Source organism: Peromyscus californicus, unplaced genomic scaffold (assembly GCF_007827085.1).
Source record: "Peromyscus californicus insignis strain IS unplaced genomic scaffold, ASM782708v3 Scaffold_4__1_contigs__length_199733344, whole genome shotgun sequence".
Taxonomy (NCBI): domain Eukaryota; kingdom Metazoa; phylum Chordata; class Mammalia; order Rodentia; family Cricetidae; genus Peromyscus; species Peromyscus californicus.
In genome coordinates this window covers 198,954,612-198,973,452 of record NW_026294562.1, presented here as the reverse complement: position 1 = coordinate 198,973,452, position 18,841 = coordinate 198,954,612, and the positions used below count along the sequence as shown (strand labels likewise).

The 18,841-nt window shown below is 44.6% G+C and overlaps 1 protein-coding gene across 8 annotated transcripts in view; it reads left to right on the top strand.

Annotated features, from left to right (window-relative positions):
- The window catches only part of Spaca6 (sperm acrosome associated 6), a 76,704-nt gene that overhangs the window by 39,276 nt on the left and 18,587 nt on the right, over positions 1-18,841 (top strand). For 2 of the 8 annotated variants that reach the window (XR_008212962.1, XR_008212961.1), the window contains exon 9: positions 393-500. The gene's annotated coding sequence lies outside the window, so the exon portion shown is untranslated. Of the gene's footprint in view, positions 1-392; positions 15,829-18,841 lie in introns of those variants that run through there. The other 6 variants (XR_008212959.1, XR_008212957.1, XR_008212956.1 and 3 more) reach the window with 6 other exon arrangements.

The following is an 18,841-nucleotide window of genomic DNA, read 5'->3' as shown; positions in this document are numbered from 1 at the left end:
ACACACACACACACACACACACACACAAATGTTAAAAAAAAGAAAAAAAAGATGGTGAGTATAAGTGGTGGAACATTTGCCAAAGACACAGGAGGCCCTGGATTCAGTTCCCAGCACTTTTTACATATGAATGCACACACACACACACACACACAACTATAAATGCACAATTTAAATATGTAAATTAAAATAAATATTCCATTTAGTCCCATTCAATTATAGAAAAACTTTTAAATATGTTTCAAACAAATGTGATGCATGACTCTTTTTAACTATAAATTTTACAAAAAGATAAGCCATCTTATAGATTTAGTCAGGGGTGGGTGAAAAAACAAAAGATCTCATTAATATTTTTGTATTGGTAACACTGAAATGATCATTTTGTTTTCCAGACAGGGTTGCATGAAGCCTGGGCTGGTTTTAGCTTCACTACATGGCTGAGAATGACACTGAATTTCTGATCCTTCTTCCTCTGCCTTCTGAGTGATAACATGACAGAGGTAGGCTACCACATTCAGTTTATTTGGTGCAGGGGATTGAACCTAGGCTTTGTGTGTGCTGAGCAAGCACTCTACCAGCTGAGCTACATCCCAAGTCCCTAAAACAATCACGTTTCAAAATATTTGTTTGTTTGTTTGTTTAGTTATTTTTTATTTGTGCGTATGTGCATGCACACATGCCATGGTGCGTGTGTGTGGCAGTCAGGGCAACTTTTAGGAGTTAATTCTCTCCTTCCACCCTGTTGGGGAGCAAACTCAGGTAATCAAGCTTAGCAGCAAGCACCTTTGCTCTTTGAGCCAGGTTGCCAGCCCCAAAGAACCATATTTTTAAATGTACAGTAGTGGTCAGTACACAGATTTCACTTCTACTTGCAAACCAATATCTTTTCACATTTGCAAATTGTTTTAAGCTGAAAGTGAAACAAAAATATTTTGTGGAGCATGAAAGTTACTTACAGTTCAAACCCCAGTGTTCTTCACATTGCACCCATTATCTATGCTGAGTCTGCTGTAGCATACCAAGACTGAGTAGTTCTGGCAGAGAACGCAATGTCTTCTAGTCCTCAAGTGTTTACTGTTTGGTGTCTGGTAGAAAAGTTTACAGTCTTCTCACACAGTGGGTCAAAGCAAATAAATTACCAAAATTAATTTCATTTAAAAATTACACTTATTTGTTTATTTTGTGTGTGGGCATATGCATGTCACAGAGCATTTGCCCCAGTGTATGTGTGTGTGTGTGTGTGTGTGTGTGTGTGTGTGTGTGTGTGTGTGTGTGTGTGTGTGTGTGTGTGTGTAGGTTGGGGGATAGTTATGGGACTAGGTTCTTTCTTCCCAGTATTTGGGTCTCAGAGACCAAACTCAGATTATTAGGCTTAGTGCAAGCACCTTTACCCCCAGAGCCATCTTGTAGGACCCACTTTACTTTTAAAAGAGGATTTAAAAATTATGTGGTAATTCACGTTATGTTTCTGAACAGTAGAGGTGAGTTAGGGATTTGGGGGATTTTAAAAGAACATGCAGGGTTTCCCTGTGTTGCCCAGACTGGCCTCAAATTCCTAGACTCAAGCATCCTCCAGTCTCAGACTCCAAAGTATTTGGGACCTCGAGTACATGGTACCAAATTTGAGAAAGAACTTTTAAGTACTCAGTAACAATTATTCTTTCTTTCAGACCCCTTCATTACTGTCTTTTTGCCTCAAATACAGCTCTGCCTGGGCTCCTGGGGTGGCTCAGATTATGAGGAAGTTATGGACACCTCCACCTACAGCTGTACTCGCAACATTAAGAACCACACAGACTGAAAACACCCATGTTCCACAAGACGACCTCATATACCCTGTCTCAGGCTGAGCATGGCGTCCTGTGACCTCCCACTGATGGTCATGCAGGGGACCTGAGGACACAAGCCCTCAGTGTCAGGAAGAAACAATATCAAGATGATAAAAAATATGCCAATAGCCACACAGACAGCCACCAAGGGACTGGGATAAAGGAACAGAAGTAGAAGGTTTCAGAAGAAATAGTCAACAGTTAAAATCAGTGGTTCTCAACCTTCCTAATGCTGCCATCCTTTAATTCAGTTCCTCATGTTGTGGTGACTCCCAAACATAAAATTATTTTAGTTGCTACTTTATAACTTAGTTTGCTACTGTTATGAATAGTAATGTAAATATCTGATAGGCAGGATGTATCTTCATTGTTACAAATTGATAAAAGTGGTCATGACCCACAAGTTGAGAACCGCTGGTTCAAATAGACCCCAGCCATATGAAATTGCTCTTTTTACAGGTCAAGAGAGGTTGAATATTGGTGAATGCATGTAGTTCAGCTAAGTAGATTCTGAACCCATAAAAGTGAAACCGAAATGCATACATCATTTACATGCAAAGTCTTCTTTGGGAATACCAACACACATTTATAGAATCACAGACATGTATGGATGACAAACCATATAGCAATGAACATAGAGAAGGAAACTCACTCCACCTTACAAGCTCACTGAACACATACAGTTGCTGTCACAAGTAGATACACACGTACACGAACTCCTTCTCAATAGTCCCCAATACACATGGTCTCACATATGGTAGTAATTACCCTTTATGGCAGCAGAAAATACACACACACACACACACACACACACACACACACACACACACACACACGCACACACGCACACACGCACACACGTACATACATGTCTCATGGCTGTGGGTCCTGCTGGATTCTCTCCTCTCCGGCTTGCTCTGCAATCCGTGTGTGTCTGGAGCTAGCTGGAGGGGGGCCATTTGAAGACCAGCAAATGCGGGGGTGGAGGAGAGCTGACGTCAGAGAACTAGCCTGTCCAGGGGCTCTGAGGTCACACAATCCCATGACTCCACCCTCTTCGATTCCCGACATTGCCCCCATCCCCCTCGCCAGATAGGACCTCCCTTCACAGCCCCTCAAGCTGGTCCTTCACTCCCCCTTTTCTTCCAGCCCTTCCTCTCTCTTTTCTCTTTCTCCCCTTTTCTCTTGCGTTAAGTTCACTTTACCTTTCATTTGTTCCGTCTGTATATTTCTTTCCAACTTTCCCCCATTTCTGTCTTTCGCATCTCCCTCAGCTGCTTCTCTTGTGTTTTGTCTGTATTTCTGTCTCCATCTCGCCCCATTTGTCGTATTACTTTCTATCACCCACTCTGACTCACTCCCCCCCCCCCTCGCTTCTTACTTCTTCCTCACTTACTCATCATCTCCCCAGACTCTCTACAATGGGTCCTGCAGGAACATATATCAGCAACTGGCAGATAGATAAAGTGCACACACGAGCATGTCTGTGGGTGTGACTGTGTTGCTGGCATGTGTTTTCACAGCAGCCTGGAGCTACAGCCAGAATTGCCTGCTTTTTGCTGGGCTGGTGTCTGTCTATTGTGTGTCTGTGGGGTGTGTGTGTGTACATACATGTGTCCATGTCAAGATCTGGCTGGGGCTAAGGACTGGAATACTGGGATCTGTCTTCTGAAGGATTTCAGTGACTTCAGGGAATGGCCTCAGCTCAGTGTTCTGATACACATCCCTGAGACTGGGTCAGAACATAGCTGGGAAGAGATGGGGTCCCAGGGTGTGTGTACCCCAGCTCCTTGGGGCCAGAAGGCCAGTGATCCCTGCCACTATTTTATATTCTTTTTATAAGGGTTTTTGTTGTTGTTAGCTCTAAGACTATCTTTCTCAAAGTTCCTCTCACTGTGAACTTATGGTGGGTAGTGTCCAGTAACTGTCTGTTCCTACATCCTTCTGTGTGGTAGATGCTGACAATTATATTCTTTCTTTCTCTTTGTCTCCCTTGTTCTCGTGCTCTCTCATTGTGCTTGACCCCCTGACTCTGTTTGTCTACCCATCTGTATTCCCATTTCTTCCAATCCTCCTCCACGTCTCCCTCTCTCATGTCTATTTCTAATTACCACCTCTCACCTATCTGTCTGTCATCTATCATCTTCTGCTGACCTGCCATCTCTGGATCTATCATCTATCTATTCCTCTGTCCCTCTATGTCTTTAACTAACATCTGCCTACCTGCCTGTCTCTTTGTGAGACTCTCTCACTCTCCTCTCCCCCTCTGACTTTTTATGTCTCTCTGTTTTTCCTTTCTCCTGCGGCTTCGTCATCTCTCCTAGCCATTCGGGACTCCTCCTGAACAGAGCCAGGTTCTCACATCCAGGGTGTGGGAACCTCGCTAGACACGGTGTAGGGGCAGTGCCAGGTTGAATCTTTGTTTGAGCCTGGCCACTGAGAAGGTCCCTGGTGGTGGGAACCTGGGCACCACCCACCCATCAGGGCAGGGAAAGCTGTGTCTGACGCTATTGCCGGGAGCCTCTGATGCTTAGTGTCTGGCTGTGTCAGGATGATGGATCCATTGATGGAGTCAAGCCCAGAGCAGGGGATATGAGGAGTTCCTGTGGCTAGAAAGGGATAACCCAAGCTCCACCCAAGGAGCTGGGCATTTGACTAGCCTGAACACCGCCCTGACTGGGTGGAGCAGCTGTATAAAACCAGATGTTTCTAAAACCAGAGTGTGCATGAGAGAAAGACCAGGATTTCAAACCCTGGGAGTTTTCTCTGCCAGGACACTAGAGACCTGGCCACAGCCCAGACTCCTCCTTTAGACCCAGGTGTCCAGGCCTCAGTCCCTTGTTAGATCCAGGGGTACGGACCCTAGCTCCCCTTCCTTGGACCCCAGACCCCAGACCCCAGCCTTCCTCCGTTAGACCCAGGTGTCCAAGCCAAAGCACTTCCCCCTCAGACCCAGAAGTCCAGTGTACTCTCCTTTAGACTCAGGAGTCTGGAAATCAGCTTTCCTCTCTCAGAAAAGGAGTACAGGCCTAACCCTCGTCCCTCAGACACAGAGGTCTAGTTTCCCATAATTCAGTGCAAGCACAGATGATCAGGACAGAATGTATCAAAGACAAGATGACAAAGACAGATGAAGCTGAGCACTCTTTCCCAGTTCCCTCCCCTCTAATGGTAGCTTATAACTGGTTCCTGCCTAGTCCACAGTGTCCTTTCTTCTCCAGATGGGGGCTGTCATTTAACTTCAAGATGAGAAGACGGGGAAAGGTAGGGGTGGTAGTCATAAATGGAGAAGAAACAGAGGAAAAACATATATTCATTACAGGGACACCTCTTGAGCTGCTGATGGGTGGGACCCTAGACTAAGTGATGGCAGGCACACACAAATGACTCAGCAGGGGGCCCTGTCTCTGAGAAGACAGCTGTGTAAATAGAGGACTGGGCACTGATGGAGTAATAGTTCCACCCAACTGAAAGGCAGGAAGGGCTTCCTGGAGAAGGTGGTCCTAACTGATGAGGACATAGTGGAGTGGAAAGTAAAGGAGAGAAAAGGTACCCAAGGAAAGACATGGTGTGGCCAGTTTACAAATCACACGCTGACTGAGTGGTGCTGTGGAAGCACGAAGTAGTTGAGAAGTAATGAGGTACATGAAGGTAAGATTGCTCTAAAAATAGTTTTGGGGGATGGACAGATGACTCAGTAGTTAAGAGTGCTTGATGCTCTTGCAGAGGACCTGGGTTGGGGCCCCAGGACTCAGGTCCGGTGGCTTACAACCACCTGTAACTCCAGCTCTAGCGTATCTGGTGGCTTCTTCTGGCCTCTGTGGACACCTGTACACATGCAACATACACATAAAAATAAAATAAATCTTTTATAAAGTGGGGGTATGGATGGCTGTAGAGATGACTCAGTGGTAAGAGTACTTGATACTTTTTTTTTTTTTGGTTTTTCGAGACAGGGTTTCTCTGTGTAGCTTTGCGCCTTTTCATGGAACTCACTTGGTAGCCCAGGCTGGCCTCGAACTCACAGAGATCCGCCTGGCTCTGCCTCCCGAGTGCTGGGATTAAAGGCGTGCGCCACCACCGCCCGGCAAGTACTTGATACTTTTGCAAAGGACCTGGGTTCAGTTTCCAGCACTCCCATGGTAGCTCACAATTGCCTGTGACTCCCGGTACAGTGGATCTATGCCCTCTTCTGAATCTCTGTGGGCACTGCATATACATGATGCACAGCCATATATGCAAGCCAAATACTTTATACATAATAAATCTTTAAAAATGACTTTTAGATTGAAATGCAAAATTATATATTCAGGATGAGGATGTAGCTCAGTTGCGGAGTGATTGCATTTAGACTGTGTGTTTGATACATAACACACCCTGGGCATGGTGTTGTATGTTTGCAATGTCAGCACTTGGGAAGTAGAGGCAGGAAGCTCAGAAGTTCATGGCCATCTTAGACTACAAAGGAAATTTGAGGCTGTCATGGGCTATATCAGAGCCTGTCTCAAAATAAACAAGTAGGGACAGATGGGATAATTCAGTGCATAAAGACATTTGCTACTATGTCTGAAAACCTGAGTTCATTCTTCAGAACCCACATGGTGGGAGGAGAGAACAGACTTCTGCAACTTGTCCTCTGACCTCCATGTGCAAATCATGGCATTCAGCTCCTAAAATAAATGTAATAAAACTTTGAAAAAGGTTTAAATTGTATATTAGTAAAGTCAAGGATACGACATCATTTCTTTATGACAAAATCAAGCTATTATAGCATGTGCAATATACAGAGTTTTGAATGCCAGACTCAAGGGCTAACTAACTAGAGAACTACAAGAGAACTGGGAGCTGTGGAGATAAAGGATCAGCTCTAGGTCTATGTGATCTACTAAGTAGGTAGAGAGACAAGGGATTCTTGGTCAGGTAACTCAGTGGGTGGCTATGTCAGAGATTCCAGAATTTCCTTCAGGCTAGGGGTTGTTGGCTGAACATGAGCTTTGAAAGAGTTGAAGGTTTGGAACTGGTGGGACACCAAGGAAGTGTGAGTGAGTATGGCAGAGCTGCTGGATATAATCCTTTGAGGAGTGGGGACTGAGAGGTGGCTCAGACACAGCCTCAAATGAATGGAACCCTTCATCAAAGCTCATCCATGCTACTCTGGCTGCCCCACTCCCTGCCCATTTTGTCAAACACTGTTCTCAAATAACATAGGCCCCCCCCCTTATCTGGTTTCTCTTTATGAGGTTGCAGTTAGCTTCATCAATCAAAGTCCAAAAATACCAAATGGAAAAATCCTGGGAATAAACAATTTGTAATTTTAAAAACCTATTTTTATTTTATTATTTTGTATGCATAGGTGACTTGACTGTCTGCCTGTCTAGGAATCAAATCCAGGTCCTCTGTGAGAGCACCCAGTGTTCTTAACCACTGAGCCATCTCTCCAGGCCAACAAGCCACACAAGAAAACAATAATTTTTTTAAATTATAAAATAATAGCATCATTCTGGCCTCCCTCTCCTCCCTCTAATGTTGCCATAGTCCACCTCAAATTCATGACCTCTTTTTCTTTAATTATCATTGTTAAATATGTGTATAATGAATTTATGTTTATAATATATTATAAATATATATTTTAATAAATATAATAAGTATTATATATCATATAACTATATAATGAGCATAATATATTATACTATATTATAACATAATATAAGAAAAATATATATATATAAAACCTGCTGGGTTCAATTGTGTGTTATTCCTAAGCAGCACAATGAAATCTAATGCTCTCCTGTTTGTCTTGTCCTGGATGTGAATCTTCCTTTGGCCCAGGATATGCATGCTGCATATGTGACCAGCCCCTTAGTAACTTAGTCATTTATTTATAGGATTCAGTATTGCCATATATTGTATTTGAATTCCAATGTTCTTATTTTACTTAAAAGTTCACCTTTGACCATTTCTCTTTTTGGCTAAGATCACACAACAACGGCAACTCGGGTGTACTAAAAAGAAATCATTCAGTGCAAGGTTCTTAGTTTGTGTGTAGAACTGGGTGCTATGTATAGTTTCAGGCATTCAATAAGGGTCTTGAAAAATATGATCCTTGAGGCTGGGCGGTGGTGGCGCACGCCTTTAATCTCAGCCAGACAGTTCTCTGTGAGTTTGAGGCCAGCCTGGGCTACAGAGTGAGTTCCAGGGAAGTTGCAAAGGTACACAGAGAAACCCTGTCTCAAAAAACAAAAAAAGGGGCTGGAGAGATGGCTCAGCGGTTAAGAGCACTGACTGTTCTTCCAGAGGTCCTGAGTTCAATCCCAGCAACCACATGGTGGCTCACAACCATCTGTAATGAGATCTGGCGCCCTCTTCTGACCTGCAGGCAGACATGCAGACAGAATGCTGTCTACATAATAAATAAATAAAAAAAAAGAAAAAAAAAAGAAAAATATGGTCCTTGAATAACTGAGGGGGGGATTTTGTTGGTGTTTTGAGGGAGGGTCTCTCATGAATGAAAAAAAAGAAATAAGAAAGGAACATGACTACCCCTAGGTATGGTGGAGGAGAAAGTCTGTTGTGGATAAAAGGGAAACAGACATAGTCAGAGGCAAGGACATCTGGGAGAGTCCAGAGTGGATATGACCCTGAGCCACGTAAGGAGAGAGGGGAGGGGAAGGGAGAAGGGGGAGAAAGAGGAACAAGGTGTAGCAAAAGAGAGGCCCAAAAGAGAGTAGACAAAATGACCAGGTAACCAAAACAGATTATATAGAGAAGGGCAGCTGGGGGAAGGGCAGACCAGCCTCTGGGCTGCAAAGTTTAGTGGGGGGGAGGAGGGGTATGCCAGCCAGGAGGGTCCTGCAACAGGTAGGTGCTGAGGGAAGCTGGGAGAACCTGGCAGCCAGGTCTGCTTTGATATGTTAAGTAGGCACCTCAGCCCATTGTCCTGGGTTTAAACCTAACATCTCTGAACCCAGGTTAGGTTCTAACTTTCTGTATAGCTGAGAATGACATTGAGTTACGGATCCTCATGCCTGCACTTCTCAAGTGCTAGGACTGCAGACATATGATACCATGACTGACTTGTGCAGTGCAGGGGAGGGAATCCAGAGTTTTGTGCGTGCTAAGCAAGCACCCCAACTGAACTACAGCCCCAGGTTACTGTAAGAGATGTTTGAACTTCCTTCCTGGAGAATTAAGGAGGGTAAATGACCACTGAAAAGTTAACTTGGAGAAATCGGCATTTTCTTAAATGTGTCTGTTGAGCTAGGTGGTGGTTGCTCACTCTATGAAGTGTTCTGGCTTGGAAAGGAAATACTTTGAAGAAATCCAGATACTTGAGAGACAAAGGAGAGATGGAGGGCAGAATCACTCCCAGGACCATGTGTTTGTACAGTTGGTAACCAGCTAGTGGCGCTGTTTTAAAGGTTGAGGAGCTGTCATGGAGTGTGATAGTTTGGGGGCGGGGAGGGGATATCTCTCAGTTCTTGACAACTGCTCAGTCAAGTGACATAGTTAGAGCAAAGGTTTATTTTGCAAAGCTAAACAAAGCAGCAAATAAACAAACTATAGAGGGAGACTGAACTGGACTACCTGAAGGAGGAGGAGTAGTTCAGAGGGTCCTATGTTGCAGATTTTAAAGAAATTGTAAGGAATATTTATGAGGTGTGTGACATATTCATGGAATTAAGTAACCCTTTTCTCTTTCTCGAATTGTGGTGGACTGTGTTTCCTTTTTAAGGTATTTCATTCCATGATCCTCTAGAACAGTCCAAAAAAAAAAAAAAAAAAAAAAAAAGCAAAGAAACAAACCAATAACATCCAGCATTCTAGTGATATATATCACATCAGGTAATTTAAGTGTGTTTTGAGTGTGTAGACCCTTGGATACTGTACACGTGTTAGAGAATTTCTAGGTGACTTAGTTTCTGATATAACAGAACAATCTAGCTGCTTCCAGGATGTTTAACCACAAAGAAGTTCTGACCACAGGGAGACATACCTTTTCCCCCAGTTAACCTCACATCCTAGTTTGCTTAGCGTGTCAACTTTACGCAGCCTACAGGTATTTGAGAGGGGAGCTTCTAGGTCATATTAGCCTGTGGCCATGTCTGACAGGCTCTTGACTGATGATGTAGGAGGGCCCAGCCACGTCAAGGCGCGTGACCCCAGGCTGTAGACTACAGCTTCAAGCAGCATTCTCTCATGGTTTCTTCCTTATGCTCCTACTTGAGTTCTGTTAATGATCAATGGTGACTTGAAATTATAAGCCAAATGAATCCTTTCCTCTCCCATATTGCTTCTGATCAGTGTTTTACCACACAAAAGAAACCAGGACACCTCATATTGAACTCCTTGTCTACTCAGAATTAGCAGACAGTGGGTAGGTGAAGGGCTTTGAGTGTTAGAAGCCAGGTCTCTCTTTCTGATCCACCCTCTACTGATCCACCAAAATGTGAACAAACCATCTCTTGAGCTCCTGCTGTCATGGGTTGAGTCATTCAACTCTCACACTTTTTTCACCATTATGGACCATAGACCCTGATTCTCTGTTTTCCCTTTCCCCCCACAGCATTGATCAGCTTTCTATATAATGTATAGACTCAATTGCTGAGCATCTTCTTTGGTGTCATGAGGGCCTCTCTTGTTAGAATGTAAGCTCTCCATAGACAGTGGTCCTTATCCATTCTACACATATGTCTGCTCTTAGAGCCTAGGCCAGTTCCTGGGATCAACAGGTGTTGAATGATTGAGTTTAGTCAGGATGAAAAGTAAGAATGGGGGAGAGGGGAAACAAAAGAGGAAGGGTAAAGTTTGTGCCTCTCTAAACTTCTAACCCTTAAGTAATCATTCTGTCTCCCTCTCTTCCTTCAATCCTTCCTTCCATCCTCTTTCTCTCTCTTCACTTTCTTTTTTTCTCTCTGCCCACCGCCCCTTCCCATCTGACATTGTCTCTCTGTGCAGCCCAGACTAGCCTTGAACTCACCCTGTAGCCCAGTTTACTCTCCAGCTTGCCTCTTCATGTGGCCTAGGAAGTGCTAGATTAAGGAAATAAAGGGTGTGTGGGTTTCCCTAATGCCTGCCCTTTCTGACTTGTGTTTGTCTATTGATCTGCCGCTGTCTTTATTCTCATACATATTCTCTCTCTCCTCTTTCTCTCTCCTCTCTCTCTCTCTCTCTCTCTCTCTCTCTCTCTCTCTCTCTCTCTCTCTCTCTCTCTCTCCCCCCATGCCCCAACCCCCCACCGCTTCCCTCTGCTCTCTCTTGTCTTTCATTGGCCTGCTGCACCACCTCTCCTGGGCTGTACTCCTTGTACTCCTGTAGCAGAGTCAATTCCTCACACACTGGGATTTCCCTGGGAGGCAGAAGAGAAGGGAGAGACAGGATGGGGGAGGAGGGATGACAGCAGAGAGGAAGGAAGGGGGAAAGGGACAGGAGGAGGAGGGGGCCCAGCAGCTGGGAGGCCCACACTCCACAGCTCTGTGGCTACCACTCAGTTGGGCAGGGTGTGTTACTCCCTTCTGGAGAAGTGGGACCTGAGGCAAGGAGTCCCCTGATGGGCACAGATCCCGGACATGCAAGCAGTCTGACTTCCAGGAACGGGGGAGGGCTTAGATCCTTAGGCTGCCAATGGGGCCTCACTGAGCCATTCCTCCCCCACACTCAAGATTCCAGGAAACACCTAGACCTTCAGGAAAGAGTCCTAGGAAAAAACCCAATGGAGGGAGTTTGGCTGCTTGCCTCTGGAAGGTAGCTGGCCCAGACAGAGGCTCCTGTGCCTAGACATTCATTCTCTAGGAATTTTCGGAGGAAAGAGAACAGACAAGGGAAAGAAAGAGAACAGGGAATTTCATCAGACCTCTCTGTTTCTGCTCAGACAAGCAAGAGAGGAGGGATCTTGGTTGCCATAGAAAAGAACAACGAAGGCCCAGGAAAACTAGTAACCCAGCCAGACAGGATGTGGGCTAGTTGGGCCAGGTGACCAAGCAGGTGTTGCGAATTAGGTCTTTTTCTATGTAGGAGACTGAGCCTGTACCTCTGTGTGTGAGGGAAGAAGGGACAAGGTCTGGACCCATGACCTCAGGGAGGAGGCTGGGACCTGGACACTTGAGTCTGAGGGAGGAGAGATGGGGCCTGGATCTCTGGGTGTGAGGGAGGAGGACTAGAACTTGGACCTCCGTGTCTGTGGGAGGAGGGTTAGGGTCTGGACTTCTGGCCTGAAGGAAGAGGGCCTTGATATTGGAAAGAAAAGAAACCCTGGTTCCTTTTGAAATTATTTTTACTCTTTGCTTGTAAAATTTTGTATATATACTGGGGATTTGTGCATGCTTGCCAGGGCGCACAGGTGAAGGTCAGAGGATGGTCTGCAGTAGCTAATTCTCTGCTTTCACCACATTGGCCCCAGGCATCCTACTAGGGGAGTTACCATTCCCTGGGCATGTGATTCTAGGCTGTACAAGAAAGCTAGCTGAACATGAACCTGCCTGCTAGCAGCATCCTTGTGGTTCCTGTCACACTATAGTGGTCAAGTGAGCTTCTTAGTTGTAGGTAATGCTGTGTGGTTAAGGTTGTAGCATGCTTGCCTTCAAGTTCTTACCATGAATTCCCTAAGTGATAGCCTGTGACCTGAATTTGTAAGCCAAACATACCCTTTTTCCCCTCAAAATAGTTTTTGTCTGGGTGTCTTTCACAGCAACAGAAATGAAATTAGACTTATTGTCTGTCTGCAGGGCTCCCTCTTCCCAATGGACCATTACCTTGTTGCTTAGGATTCCCACAAACCCTGGTTGTATCATAGTTGCTTGCATTTGTTATTTGAAAGGCTCATTCCCCAGAACCTCTCTTTCATCATCTATAAAATGAGATTATTTCAAGTCATCCCTCATGGCATAACCCTTAAGCAAGCAAGAGTCTCCCTACAGCAACGGAGGTTATGAAGTGATGTTATTTGTTTGCGGTCATTGCTTTTGCCTTCCTGTGACCACAATACCAGACAAAACAAACTCAAGGGAGGAAAGATTTACTTTGGCTCACAGTTTTCAAAGGTTTCAGTCTGTCACAGTGGGGAAAGCCGGTCAGAGCAGCTCAGTTCATGGCAGCCAAGTGGTAGAGTCTGACTGTATTATGGCAGACAAGGAAGGCATGGGGGGAGCAGGGTCGGTGTATAACCTGCAAAATCTTGCCCTGGTGACATATCTCCACTTGCTAGGGCTACATAAGCTATTTTCTGTGGCTGTGATGAAATACTCTGAAAAAGCAATTTAATGAAGGAAAGTTTTTTTTTTTTTTATCTTGGTTCATAGTTGCAAAGTACCATCCATCATGGAGGGAACTCACAGTAGCACGAGCTTGAAGCAGCTAGTCACATTGCAATACAGTAGGGAGGCAGAGGGTGATGAATGCTGTTCAATTGTGTAGCTCACAATAGCAAGATCTTCCCACCTCAGTTGACCTAGCCCCTACAGGCATGGCCAGAGGCTGACCTAATCTGAATAATCTCTCACAGGAATGTGTGGAGGTTTATCTCTTAAGTAATACATATTCTTTGAAGTTGGCAGTCAACACTATCACATGCCTGTGGTGGTATCATGTTCCCCAAAATATTGTGTACCCTAATAAACTTATCTGGGGTCAGAGACAGAATAGCCACTAGATACAAAGGCTAGAAAATGGTGGCACTCACACCTTTAATCCTAGCATTCCAGAGGTAGAAATCCCTCTGGATCTCTGTGAGTTCAAGGCCACATTGGAAACAGCCAGGCATGGTGACTCACGCCTTTAATCCCAAGAAGTGAGCCTTTAATCCCAGGGAATGATGGCAAAAACAGAAAGATATATAAGGTGTGAAGACCAGAAACAAGAAGCTTTTAGCTGGTTAAGCTTCAGGCTTTCGAGGAGCAGTTCAGCTGAGAGTCATTGGGATTGAGGACACAGAAGCTTCCAGTCTGAGGAAACAGGATCAGCTGAGAACTGGTGAGGTGAGGTAGCTGTGGCTTGTTCTGCTTCTCTGATCTTCCAGCATTCACCCTAATACCTGGCTCTGGATTTGATTTTATTAATAAGAACTTTTAAGACTCATGCTAAAACAAGCCCCTATCTCCTAAATGTTGACAGCCTTCCAAATTAGCATCACTATCTAGGAGACAAGTGGAGACATTTCATATTGGAACTATAGCATTAAGCTAAACCAGCAGTCATTGGGAGGCTGATGAATGTCCTGGGGTGGGAGCAGAGACAGAACTCTTTCTTCCTTTACTAAATCAGCTCTTATCAGAAGAGTCATCCCAGTGGAAACTGACAAGAGCCTGGGTTCTGGGTCACACTGGATTCCAAGACTGGTTGCCTTGGGCCAGCCACCTTCATACCCCAACTCTTGTCTTTATCCACCTTTGACCACAGGATCTAGTCACTATGTTTATGTATGTGGACAGCCTCAGTTCCTGGACTCATCATTCTCACTTCTAGAGTGTGGGGTAAGGAGGCCGTTCTTCCCAGGGCTACTAGAGGAGATTGCTCAGTGGGAATCTTGGAATGTTTTAGGGACTAGCCAGAGAGTTTGCAGCATAGACAATGGATCCTTAAAAGGGGTGCATGGGAAGGACCAAGCAGAAGATGCTAGGTCAGAGACCTAGAGGCCTCATTTGTGGCAATGCTTTAGTTACCCATAGGACAGTGGTCCAAAGTCACAACAATGACATTTCCATTGAGACAGAAAAAGGGAAATAGTGTTGCCATCATTTCTTCTCTATGGTTGAGATTTGAAAAATAACACAAAACCATCACTTTGGATTGCACACAGTGTCAGTGTAACAGAGTAGGTAGGGCTTTTATTCCAGCTTCCCTTGTCTGCCTAAAGACAGACTCTACCAGAAAGGAATACAATTATACACAAACTCCTCTGTTATTTCATCAACCAAGGAAAATTAAACTATCATCAGAGAAGAGAGTGAGGGATGAGAGCCACACTGAAGATTAGGTAAGTGTTCTTCCTCAACACTGTCTACCCTTCAGGAATCCTCATGTCCTGTGAAAGTCATTTTCTCTTCCTCTAAATGGCCTACAGCCTTCACTTCCATTTTGCTATAAGGAAGGGCATATACAATTCTAAATCTTATAGGATACTCACTTTTCATTCTCAGGATGCCTCCTTGGGTATGCCTGGAACAAAGGTGATTGTCTTTTTTTCTGCTAATTTGTCTACTGTTTGATTATTTCTGAAATTCAAATGTCAACTTGACCTTCGGTCTCTAATCTATATCTGTCCCAGCAGATTCCCAATCAACTAAAGACTGCAAACTGCTCCAAACTCACCAGCCCTAGGTTCTTCTGATGGAATTTCCAAAAAGGTGAGCTACATCCTAGAGGGCTCCAAAGCAGCTAGCCCCAGGTGGTCCACCATACTGACTGCTCCAATGTGGCCTGGACTTCCCTGGCCCCGGATGGTTCCACAGAGCCTGGACAGCAAATGAAACAGCCTGCATTCCCTTCTCTCTTTCTTCCTAGCCTTGTCCAGGATTCTAGCTTTCTTGGGTCCCCAACAAAGATGCTTCGGTGTCAGCAGGAAGTAAATCATAAAAAGATCACACCACCCCTGATCTGTTATTGTCAACAAGAAGGCTAGGATGCTAGGTCCCAAACCCAGGACAAATGGCCAACTGAGGTGCCTATATAACATATCAAAGTGAACCTGGCCTCTAGGTTCTCCCAGCATCCCTCAGTGCCTACTTGTTACAGTGTATGGTTGGCATACCTGCCCCCTACCCTAGACTTCTCCAGTCCAGAAACAGGGCTACTCTTTCCTATATAATCCTGCCATTTTGGTTATCTGACCCTTTTTGTCTACCTTTTACCCTCCTTGGTCTCCTTGCTCTCCCCTCTCCTCTTCCTCCTCTTCTCACATGGTATGGCTCAGGGTCGTGTTCATTCTGGACTCTCTGAGATGTCCCTGCCTCTGGGGGGGGATCTGCTATGATCTCTCTTCTATCTACAATAAACCTCCTCCACCATACCTAGGAACATTTATGTCTGCTTTTTTATTTCCTTTTTTATTCATCAGAAAAGAAAGTTTTTCCCCCCTCTCTGTTTCTCTCTTTTTCTCCCTCCCTCCCTCCCTCCCTCCCTCCCTCCCTCCCTCCCTCCCTCCCTTCCCTTCCCCTTCCTTCCTTCCTTCCTTCCTTCCTTCCTTCCTTCCTTCCTTCCTTCCTTCCTTCCTTCCTTCCTTCCTTCCTTCCTTTCTTCTCTGAGACAGGTATCTTATAGCCAGGTTGGCCTCAGACTCTCAGTATATCCAAAGACTTTTAGTTACTGATCCTCCTGCCTCTACTCCCCAGAGAGTGTTGGGATAACAAATGTACACTACCTTGCCCAGTTCACGAGGTGCTAGGGATCAAACTCAAGGCTTCACCCATGCTAACTAATCCCCTACCAAATGAGGCACAGTCCCAGCAGCTCTTGATTTCTTATCTAACAATTTTGCATATCACCCTATGAGATCCAAAGTAGCTATTAAAAAAAGTATTATATATATATATATATGTGTGTGTGTGTGTGTGTGTGTGTGTGTGTGTGTGTGTGTGTGTGTGTTTGTGTGTGCATGTGTACCTGAGTACAGTGCCTCCAGAAGCCAGAAGGGGTCATTGGATTCCCTGGACCTGGAATTACAGATGGTTGTGAGCCACCATGTGGATGCTGGGAACTGAATCAAGACCTCTAGAAGACCAGCCAGTGCTCTTGATTCTGCATCCCTAAATCATCTAAAGCTCTGTTACATTTGTTAAGATTCAGATTAAAGAACTTCTGTTTTATGTTTCTGTGAGCGTGGAACCCCAGAACTCTTCATGTGCTATAAAATGTGGAGATCACATGACTAGGGAAAATGGGTCCTGAGGTAAAAATAGCATAATCCAGTGTATTAATTTATAAATGACATTGATCTGGGTCCAATTTCTGATTTAGCATCCTCCAGAAATATCCTAGGGAAGTGATATAATGCCCATTTTACAGAAAAAGAAACCAAGACTCTGTTATATTCAGTGTCACGGAGAAATCCAGAAGTTCTTGGAGGTAGGAGAGGGTATAAAAGATCTTAGGGGTGCACAGGGAAAGGGGAGGAGAGAAAGGGTAATGGAATAAATGCTATGAGAGCATAAGTGGGGGCTATTTGAGTAGTAAGTATCAAACTAGAACACCACCTCCAATCTGAATATGCATATGACATCAGAGAGTATATGACATTCTCTCTGAGCCTCAATTTCTCTGCTGTGACTCTTGGAACAAAGATTACATCACAGAATATACAACGACCTCGGTATGTAGTAAGCCAGTTGATGGCCTCCCAAAGCTAGCTTTAAGTTTCATTGCCCAGAATCTGAGGACACTGGTCCCATTTGCAGACATAATGAAGTTAAGGACTCTGAGATGAACTCATCCTGTGTGCAGGGTGGGTCCTAAATGCCGACACTTGCCGAGAAAGCGATGACGGGAAGACAGGCTGAGCTGTGACGCATCTATGAGCTAAGCGTATTCATTTGTTATAGCTTCCATGGTAACGAAGGCTGGTGAGACAACAGAAAGTTGCTACTGCCCAGTTCTGGAAGTTATAAATTCAAGATTAAGGTGTTAGCTGAACTGGTTCCCCTGACTCTGTGAGAGAGGATCTGTTCCAAGCCCATAACTCAGCTGTTGCATGTTGACAGTCTTTCCCAAGGTTCCTCGCTTCTTCAGCACATGCTGTTTTTCCTGTGTGTGTGTGTGTGTGTGTGTGTGTGTGTGTGTGTGTGTGTGTGTGAATGTCCAGATTTCCCTTTACATAAGAATTCCGGCCATACTGGATTACAGCTCTACCCTTCCCTGGTGTGATGCAGTCTTAACTTAAATAACTATATCTGCAACGGTCCAGTATGCAAACAGGTGACATTCTGAGGCCCTGTGGATTCAGGCTTCCACCCAGGAGAGGTGGTGGAACTGCCCAGAAGGGGCCTGCAGCTAGGGAAGGGGTGTGGTTTTTCCCCACAGAGATTTCAAAGCAGAACCAACTCTGGTGAAACCTCAGTTTCAGACTTCTGGTTTCGAAAGTGTGAGACAAAATATTTCTAAGTGTGAACCAGTCTCTGACCTTTTCCCTGGACCATTCACAGAGATCTTCCTCCTCTAAGGTTCTCAAGGCCAAAATGGATCACAGGGAAGTTTCTTTTCCCCCAAACCCCAAGTCCAAAGATTTCAGAATAATCCTCCGAATTGTTGATTGCCTTAACCAGCATTTCTCAACTTGTGGGTTGCCACCCCTTTGGGTCAATTTGTAATGGTGAAAATACATCTGGCATATCAGATATTTGCATTATGATTCATAACAGTAGGCAAATCACAGTTATGAGTTAACAATGAAGTAATTTTATGGTTAGGGGTCACCATCACATGAGGAACTGTATTAAAGGGTTGCAGCATTAGGAAGGTTGAAAGTCACTGGCCTAAACAGATATGACAAGAAAGCATGAGAATGAGACAGGAGGATATGGGAAGTGTTAGTGCAGTGAGGTCGGGGCTCAGAGGATCCAGAAGACAGAGCAAGAACAGGTTGTCTCCAGCAGGTGGAAGCTTGCTTAATGTTGATGGTGGTTGTGATTCATGCTAAGGTCCTGGCTGCGCCCTCAGTATTTATAAGCTGTATTTGAAAGATCTCCAGTGATAGTTATGATAGATAGCAGCCAGGCTGAAGAAAATGGAGGTCTGAAGAGAAAAGCAATTGGACTGAAGTCGCATGAGTAGTGAGGAAGCGAGGGTTTAAACATGACTCTTATGGATTCCAAAAACATATGTGCTATCTATATTGTGGCATGCTGGAAAACGATTAACAATTGGCCTCTACAGAGAAAAAAAATGTGTGTATGTATAAATATGTATGTGTACAATAAAACTTGCTAATTTTAAAGACTTACTTTTTTTTTTATCAATTGCTGTTATGTGTATGTGTATGTCTGTATGTGCTTATGGATGCAGGTACCTGTGGAGGCTAGAAATCGGTA